The 9,807-nt window shown below is 38.4% G+C and overlaps 2 long non-coding RNA genes and 1 pseudogene across 2 annotated transcripts; 2 read left to right on the top strand and 1 right to left on the bottom strand.

The window, feature by feature from the left end:
• Positions 1-1,371: 1,371 nt before the first annotated feature.
• On the bottom strand, positions 1,372-3,104 carry LOC126618496 ((+)-neomenthol dehydrogenase-like; annotated as a pseudogene).
• Positions 3,105-5,135: 2,031 nt separating this feature from the next.
• Positions 5,136-5,988, top strand: LOC126632557 (uncharacterized). Its single transcript, XR_007626739.1, has 2 exons — positions 5,136-5,381; positions 5,483-5,988. It is a non-coding gene; the product is annotated as an uncharacterized LOC126632557 (long non-coding RNA).
• Positions 5,989-7,353: 1,365 nt separating this feature from the next.
• On the top strand, positions 7,354-8,817 carry LOC126619014 (uncharacterized). Its single transcript, XR_007621934.1, has 3 exons — positions 7,354-7,883; positions 7,934-8,112; positions 8,244-8,817. It is a non-coding gene; the product is annotated as an uncharacterized LOC126619014 (long non-coding RNA).
• Positions 8,818-9,807: the final 990 nt, after the last annotated feature.

Here is a 9,807-nt window from a genome sequence, read left to right as displayed (position 1 = left end):
TTAATAAATTTAAATATATATTATTTAAATATTTTTATAAAAAATGTGGGACCCACCCCTATAATTCTCTCTCTTCTCCCCCTTTCGTCAGATATGTTCCAATGTCCTCATCCATCTGCACCTCCCTCCCATGGAACTCCTCCCCCTCCTCGTCCTCCTCCACCAAATTCCAACCGCTGAACCCTCCCCTTATAAACCCATCACCCTCATCCATCTTCCCCAATCCAAAACCTCAAATCCCTTCGCGCTGGCACCAAGATCCTGACTTTACTCTTCGAACACTCCTTCTCTGTCACCAAGCCGCCCTTTGGCGTCCCAATTTCGCTCAACAATAGCAAGATAACTTTCGGGTCGCCCATTTCGGACGATGGCTTCCTCATCATTCGGAATCGAGAACAACCTCAATTTTTATCCCCTCATCATCATTGAGTCACCCACTTTGACTGTCCCCAAGTCCAATGGAGCCGCTTGCAGAAAAAAAAAATGGGATTTTTTTGGTCCAAAATTTATTATTCTTTATTTTTTTTGGGAGAGAGAAGGAGAATGGTGAAATTCGGAGGATGAAGGTGGATTTTTTCTAGAGAAAGAGGAGAGTGGTGAATTTTTTTTCTCTCGTCCGATTTAAATTTCGGGGAAAGATGAAATGGATTAGTGAAATTTGGAGAATGAAAGTGAAGAATGGAGGAATAAAGAATCGTAGGAAATTGGATGTGAGAGAAAAAGAGGAGAGAGAGAGAATGTGAGAGAGACATATTAGATGTGAGGGGAGAGAGAAATGGTGGGTCCCACATGTTTTTACAAAAATATTTCTATAATTTTATCTTTAATTTATTAATATTTTTATCCATTTGGACGAGGGAGTATATCTCATCTCAAGCCACGTTAGCATTTAATAGAAAAATTGACAGACAAACTGACAGAGATTTGACATTGCAACAAATTCGTAAGATGAAGTATGACCAAAATAAGCCGCAACAATTAATATATTATAAGCAAATAGGATTGACAACAATATAAAAGTACCGATAAACCATGTCAAAGAAATCATATTAATATACCATAATCGGTAATAAACATACCGACCAACAAGGTGAAATGCTAACTGGAAATCGTACTAGTATTTTGGTGCGTTATGAAATGCTAATTAGGGTATGTACTAGTATTATGGTACGTATGAAATGTTAAAATTTGATATGAACCATTATTTTGGTACATAAACACATTCAAAATATACACATACATATTTCATGTCAAAAAAATTAGATTTCAAAACCTACCAATGACTGACAGATATCGGATACAAAGAAACAACATCCTGCAGACTTTAAATGAGAATTCTGTAATTCAATATTGCACGACTGATCGAATATATATTCAATGTAGAAAAAACATTATAAAGTACTTAGTTACAGAAAGAAAGAATGTTCCGAATATATTCAAGGTACTACCCAAATAAAGCACATTGGCAACATTTGCATATATAATACAGATCATCTTCAATCAAAAACCTGTTACTTCAGACTCAACAAAGAAGAAGCCAGAAGGACCATCATTGGGCAGAAATGCTAACTTCAGAACCTTTGCAGCACCTTCTTCGACAGGCACGTTACCAGCATTGAAGTTCAGATCTGTTTTGATAAATCCGGGGCAGAGACAATTGATGCGAAAATCGGGGTACTTCTTCGCTAGAACCCGCGTATATGCGTTCACTGCTGCTTTTGAGAGTATATAGCCGGGCGTAAAAGCTGGCCAGCCTTTGCTTTCAATTGAGCCCTCCTTGAAGTCTTTTAGAAACTGAGTCAACATTCGCTCTTCTGTTAGGTTAACTAAAAACTCCTTTAGCCCAGTCACTAGGTATATAGTTTAACTTGCCCCAGGAAGATGAAACGTTAACCATTCTCGGTGAATCAGATAATTGGAGGAGTGGAATAAGCGCTTCAGTTGTTCGTTTAGCACCATAATAGTTTGTGTGCACGCATTCTTCTGCTAACTCATAATTTTGAGTCATAATTTTCTTCCAATCAGTTCCTTCCTGCATCAGACACCCACCCCAAACAAAAAATTTGTTAATTACAGGTTCACATGCACATCAGTCATGAGGCATCAAACTATCACAGTGAAAATATCGTTCCGAATGACATTACACAGATCATTTTCCTTTAAAAGGCTAGTAAGTTATCCAATTTAATTCAATAGTAGGCACCGAAAGTGGCCTTGTGAGAAAAATTATGTCAAAGACTTACCGGAATAACAGAAGCTGTTGCAGCTTTATAAGCATCGGTATCTACTATGGTGGCTCCCATAATCCCTGCATTGTTCACCTGTGCAGAGCCCAACTCTTTCAATATTTCCTTTTTCAGTCACACAAGCAATTAAAAAGTAAGAAATTATAGAAAATGCAAATAAAAAGGTAAGTTTGGTAGATCCTTTGGGGTTCTTAAGTAACCACAAAACCATATGCCCTTCAAAGCGCCCAAAGGTGTGCTACTTTGTCAAACCCTTAGGGGGCGTTTGTTTTCCCTCACTAAGTGTCACTGGACTGGTTAGGATTAACAGTGAGTGAAATCCCATGTTTGTTAGCAGTGGGGACAGTGTTTAATGAGACTAAAGGGACTCGCCTAGACTAAACGCCTCACTAGGCGGTCTTAGCGAGGCCCCCCAAAATTGGGCGGATTGCTAAGACCAGCTCTCCTTCACCCCTTTCCGCTTCACTCTTCGTCAGTTCTTTGCTTTCCCCCTCCCGACTGCTATTTTTCTCCCATAAGACTCCTCTTCCAGCGAAGCCACCATGGATCTGTGGTCAGAAAATCTTTCTCTAAGAAACCCATTTCATGGATTTCTGCAGCCTTTCCCTTTTCAATACCATATCCAACTCCCAAAATTTCAACTGAGAAAACTAGAAAACCCAAAAAATCAAAGACCCAGAAAACCCAAAAAAGTCAAAAACCCAGAAAACTCAAAAACCGAAAGCAGATTCAACCCCATCTTTCACCTTTGATTTTAAGATTTGCAAGGGATTTTGTGAGAGGAATAGAAGAGGAAGAGAGAGATTTGCAGTGACGAGGAAGAGAGAGATTTGCAAAATATCTGGTTCTCTTCTTAAGGCCTCTTCTTAAAGCCTCTGCAAGCTTTTGGATGAAACATTAATTAGGTTTCTAAAAGTTAAATAGCTACAAAATAATATTTTATAACCATAATATTTGTTTGTTTTTCGTTTTGAAGGCAAAAGTAAATTAAAAAATGATAAAAAACTAATTAAAAAATGATAAAAAACTAACTTGGATTCAAAAAATAATTTAGTCCATAATTTAGTCCGACACTGCATCAAACGTTTCACTAAGCTAATCCATCTTAGTCTAGTCTAAGCCAGTCCAACTTAATCCCTAAAGCTAGTCCAGTCCGAGACAATCCAGTGCAACAAACGCATCCTTAAAGTCCAGCCACTTAGACTATCTGCAACCTTTGGATTAAAACCTAAAATTTTTAACCCAAAAAATTTAGGTTTTAGCCCAGAAACAATTTTTCTGCTTCAACTCTTTTGACCTAAATTTTTTAGCCTAAGATTATTAAAGAATAAATTTAGGCTAATTTTTTCTTTTAAAGTAATTTAAAAAAAATTATGTACACTATCATAATTTAATTTTATAAACATTTTTACCTAAAAATTTTTAAATTCCGATAAATATTGAAAAATCATTAAATTTGGGTGAATTTTGAGTTAAATAATTTTTTGAATTATTTTAGCCGTTGGATTTAAATTTGGGCCATTATATTTTTTTTTTTTACCGTTAGATTTGATTATATTCGATCTTAACCGTTGAATTCAATAAATCCTGGAAGACATGCATATGTAGGTGGGTCCCGCTGGTGGTGCCCATACCATTTTTTGGGCTAAATTTTGGAAGGAATTTGACTTTTGTTTGACTTTTAACCCATACATTTAGCATGGATTGAGTTGAGTTTGGAAGGGAAATAAAACCTAAAAAATAAAATTTAGCACAGAATTGAATTTGGTCTTATCTTTCTCGGGTATGACTAATATATATTATCAACGAATTCCTAGATAGGTTTGACTTCTTTCGACTTCTCCAGGTATGATGACACACCAAAAGGCTTGAGTAGACGGAAAATCTTGTAAAATGCACTGAGGATCGTGTCATATATTGTCTATGATAGTTATACGAAGATTCTTATGTTCTAAAAAATAAAATAAAACCCAAGGATTTCTCTCGTCTTCATCCATGTGTGAAACCGGTTAGTCAAAAAGCAAACTGAATCTACTTTTTAGTCCAAATACCATTTGGGCTTTTATATTTTCACTTTCAAATGCCATTTTTCTGTGGTTCACATTTTCTCTCCTCTAACGAAACCAATTTCAATTCAATGACATAAATTTTATTTGAACAATATTCTAACTTAGAGGTGCAGATTGACAAAATATAAAAATAAAATAGATGTGTTAAGAGCAAGGAAGAAAATATCGGTAATATCGAAAATATCGGTAGTCCGAAAACACGGAAATATCGATGGAAATATCGGGATAATATCGATATCAATAAAAATTACATGGAAACCACGGAAATTGTAAGAAAAACTTGGAAATTTTTAATGAAACTTTGCAGGATGTTTATTTAGTCAATTATCTATTAGTTTATCACAAAAAATTGGAATGAAATGCATTGCATGATGGATTTAACTGATTTAAGTTGATTATATAGCGAGCTGGCAAACATTATGAGTGTAGAAAATATGTAGTAATTAATGAAAGAAGTTTAAACACACCATAATCATTTATATATAATTAATTAGTACAATATTGGGAGGTTTTATTTAGGATATTAAAAAAAAAGAATTGAATAAAATGATGAAGAATAATGTGCCGAATTTGACACTTTAAATTTGTTACACATAAGCATGCGTCTAGGCGTTGAAGTTCCAAATTATAGTATATCAATTAACGATTGAAAATCAATACGTTGAATAAGACTAAACTTTAATTTGGATGCCGATTATGTTTTTTCAAGTTTATATAAAATAAAAGAATTGAATTTTGGAAGCCAGGAGTGTGTCAATTGTTTTATAATTCGTCCGAATACATATATCAGGTTGCTACTCAACGTTATTTGAAAGTATATCTAGTGCAAGGACTTGTCTTTTTTTGTTGATAAGCAAAGGGTTTGTAGCTTTTTTTGCTAAGCAGTAGAACATATTATGTTTGTTTAATCTTTAGCATTTGATGGTTGTCCACTAATATAGGATAGAAGGCCCCAAATTAGATCTGGGTCTTACCTAGTTGGAGTCACAAGTTCACATGTACCAGCCCTTGAGGCAAAACGTTTTGGTTTTCCGGCCAAACCACGGCGAGTTGGCCGGCGTGCAAGGTATCAATCTCTTCGTCTCGTCGAGTAGTACAACTTTCCTTTTTGTTTCACTCAATTTCGTTGAGTATTGAAAACGTTATACTCATTTGAATCTTACCCAGTTTCCGACGACCTCAGTGGCTTTCGAGGCATTTTCCGGCCAAACCACGACGAGTAAGACGTCGTGTGAGGTACCATTCTCTTCGTCTCTTCGAGGGCTACAACTTTCGTTTTTTGTCTTGCTTGATTTTGTTGAGTTTTGACAAAGTTATGGCCGTTTAAAGTGGGTGTGGATTTCCGGCTGAAATTCTGATTTTCTCTCCCATTGGGTCGAGTCCCACATCGCCCACGCGAGGGCAGTGAGCAAGCAAGAAGGCCTATAAAAGCCACATTCCCAAGCTGAGAAAAGCATGTCTTGCACGGCCTTTGGGCTATGATCAAGTGTAGTATGTGTTGAGACTTCTCAGTATTTTTAAGTATTTTTTGGTATTATCTCGCGATATTATCAATAATTTCAATAATATCGTGATATTATCTCGAAAACCATTTGGATATTGAAAAAAAAATCGGTTCCCCTAAAAATCGATAATATCGGCGATATATCGCCGATATTATCGGCATTTTGTAACATGGATTCAATTAAATGTTCATGAAATATTATTTTCTCTATTTTAAATACGTTCAAAACATCTTAAGAGGCGTGTAATGCCGGTTATAAAAAAAGTATTTTACACGCGGATAATAATGTGATTCGCTGGTTATAAAAAATATCTTTCCCACGCGGATAATAATGTGATTAAATTAGTTGTTAAATGATTATTTTTTTTAACAAACGATATTTGATCTAAGATTATTCATTTATTTCAAATATTTGACTTTCTTTTTGTCAATTTACGTATATAAATACATTTAAAACGTGTAAATCATGCATAATAGCCGTGATTCAAAAAATTCCTTCTACACACGCTTGAGCGCGTGCATGAAGGCTAATAGAAAGGAAATAATTCGAGGTGACACAAATACCCACGTTATCTTTATAATTTTGTGATGGCATAACTCAAGTCAATCTAGAACAGAAAATTTGCTTAAATAGAAATTTTTTAATATGGAGGTGTTCAATTTAATGCCTAGCTAGTACATGGAAAAGGATCATCGTCGGATTCTTTTCCTAAGGATCCTTGCCGGATTCTTTTCATAGGAATTTTAGGAATTATGTGATTATGATCGTTCATCATATATCGTGCGATCACAATGTAACAACAAGAAGTCCCGAGATTGATATGTCTCATAAACAAGACGTGACATAACAAGTACCGAGACCTTCACCAAAACCATCGCTAGACAGCGAGGTTACCAAATCGCAAAAGCGGCACAAATCAATTGCCGAAGCAACATAGACAACAACAACAACAACAACAACAAAGCCTTTTCCCACTAAGTGGGGTCGGCTATATGAATCCTAGAACGCCATTGCGCTCGGTTTTGTGTCATGTCCTCCGTTAGATCCAAGTACTCGAGTCTTTTCTTAGGGTCTCTTCCAAAGTTTTCCTAGGTCTTGCTCTACCCCTTCGGCCCTGAACCTCTGTCCCGTAGTCACATTTTCGAACCGGAGCGTCAGTAGGCCTTCTTTGCACATGTCCAAACCACCGGAACTGATTTTCTCTCATATTTCCTTCAATTTTGGCTACTCCTACTTTACCTCGGATATCCTCATTCCCAATCTTATCCTTTCTCGTGTGCCCATACATCCCACGAAGCATCCTCATCTCCGCTACACCCATTTTGTGTACGTGTTGATGCTTCACCGCCCAACATTCTGTGCCATACAACATCGCTGGCCTTGTTGCCGTCCTATAAAATTTTCCCTTGAGCTTCAGTGGCCTACGACGGTCACACAACACGCCGGATGCACTCTTACACTTCATCCATCCAGCTTGTATTCTATGGTTGAGATCTCCATCTAATTCTCCGTTCTCTTGCAAGATAGATCCTAGGTAGCGAAAACGGTCACTTTTTGTGATCTTCGCTAGATTGCTCCGGTCATTAGTGTGGATAAGTATATAAATGGATAGAGATAGGAAAGCAAATACAAGATGTACGTGGTTCACCCAGATTGGCTACGTCCACGGAATAGAGGAGTTCTCATTAATTGTGAAGGGTTTACGCAAGTACATAGGTTCAAGCTCTCCTTTAGTGAGTACAAGTGAATGATTTAGTACAAATGACATTAGGAAATATTGTGGGAGAATGATCTCGTAACCACGAAACTTCTAAGTACCGAAGTGTGGTATCGTCTTGACTTGCCTTATCTGTCTCATAGGTAGATGTGGCATCTTCTCTAGAAGTACTCTTCCTCCATCCAGGGGTGGTATCTGTGACTGGTGGAGATGCACAAGGTAATGTATCAATTTCACTTGAAGCTTACTTGTAGTTTCAGGCTTGGTCAAGCGCGATACAAACCATGTAGTAGGAGTCCCCCAAGACGCCGAGCTAGGGGATCTGCTAAAAGAGGTGACAGACAAGGTAAGCAATCAGAGCTCTGGCTAATTGTTCACATTCTTCCTATCTTGCAGGCAACATGAAGGATAAAGAGAAGAAAAATGAGAAGAGATGATATGGGATACTTTTGCTTTTGAAGAAGTAACTTTCCACAGGCTTATTCTTGAACTGGGCTGGAGGGTTTTCTGGTTTCCTCTAGAGTATAAGGCCGACTGAAGAATTTGAGGGTCAAAACAAGTCCATCAAATCTAGAGTACATTCGACCCTGCTGATATGGGATACTTTTGCTTTTGACAGAGTAGTGGATGTATCGGCATGTGTGCTGTTACGCTTGTCTCCACATGCTTTCTTGTATCCTTCTCACTTGCCCTATTTTTTCCTCAGGCAGATGCGGTATCTTCCCTGGAAGCATAAGATGTTGAAGATGAGTACTCGAGAGCAATGCCAGGTAAGTAATCAGGTAAGGGGTTCCAGGCAGTCAGTTCCTGGCTAGAAGCTTGATTCCAAGTGCTGACTGATTGCTCTCTTTCTCCTTGTCTTGCAGGTAAGAACAAGGCCAAAGGAAAAGACAGGGAAAAAGCATGATATGAGATACTCTTGCTTTTAACCCTGATGATATAAGATATTCTTGCTCTAGTATAGCTTGTTTACAGAGGTATTATCAGGGGGAAAGAAAGCTGAATATTTCGAAAGGCTTTGTTGGGAGTGCCCTCTCAGATAAGAGGAAGGGTTGAGCATTTTTGCAGGTCTGCCTGTCCGTTGGGGATGGAGGTCGACATATATAGGGGTCTCCCTAACATCAAGTAATAATGTTATTCCTTTACCCTGCTTGGTCATAGCACGGTAGTGGGAGCTACCAGCTTCACATGTTTTAACTCTGTCAGAGCACTTTGAAAAAGTGGTCTGTGGTATCTGGAAAGCTGATGTTGCGTGTGAAGATTACAGACAAGCTTTATCTAAGGAGATCCAGCTCTTAAAGTTGGGAAAGTGGTGCCTCTTTGGTTTTCGAACAAGCAATCCTGTCGGAGATCTGGCTCTTAAGATTCGGAGAACGATGCCTCTTCGATTTTTGAGAAAGCAATCCTGCTGGGGGTCTGGCTCTCGAGATTCAGAGAGCGGTGTCTCTTCAATTTTTGAGAAAGTAATCATGTTGGGAGTCTGGCTCTCGAGATTCGGAGGGCGGTGCCTCTTCGATTTTGGAGCAAGCAATCTTGTTGAGAGTGTTTTCCCGAATGTGAGTAAAGGTTAGGCATGTTTGCTAGTCTACCTTGCCACGAAGCACAGAGGTTGACACGCAGGGACTTTCCAATTATCCAGCAGTGGTACTGTTCCTTTACCCTCTCTTCGATTTTTGAGAAAGTAATCATGTTGGGAGTCTGGCTCTCGAGATTCGGAGGGCGGTGCCTCTTCGATTTTGGAGCAAGCAATCTTGTTGGGAGTGTTTTCTCGAATGTGAGTAAAGGTTGGTCATGTTTGCTAGTCTGCCTTGCCACGAAGCACAGAGGTTGACACACCGGGACTTTCCAATTATCTAGCAGTGGTACTGTTCCTTTACCCTTGTGGGTAATAATATGGTAGCTAGACCTTCAAAATTTATGTGTCTAAACTTTGTTAGTGTTGTTTCTTTGCTATTCTTTTACCCTTCTTGGTCAGAGCGATGTAGTGGGAGCTGCAAGCTTCACGTGTCTCAACTTTGTCAGAGAACTTTGGCAAAGTTATCTGTGGTACCCATGAGCTACTGTTGCGTGTGGGAAATGGGTGATTGAACAGTACGATTCATGTGCTTTCTACTTCGCCAGAAATCTTCGACAGAATGCCCATAATTTCCGCAAAGCTGAGTGTGCGTGTGACAGATGCTGACAAGGCTGGAAAAGTAGGTGCCTCTTCGATTTCTGAGATCGGACCTCGTGGTCTCTGAGCAGCCCAGCTTTTGAGAAAGCAAGCCTCT

The sequence above is a fragment of the Malus sylvestris genome, chromosome 1 (genome assembly GCF_916048215.2).
Source record: "Malus sylvestris chromosome 1, drMalSylv7.2, whole genome shotgun sequence".
Taxonomy (NCBI): Eukaryota; Viridiplantae; Streptophyta; class Magnoliopsida; order Rosales; family Rosaceae; genus Malus; species Malus sylvestris.
This window is presented reverse-complemented; position numbering and strand designations above follow the sequence as displayed.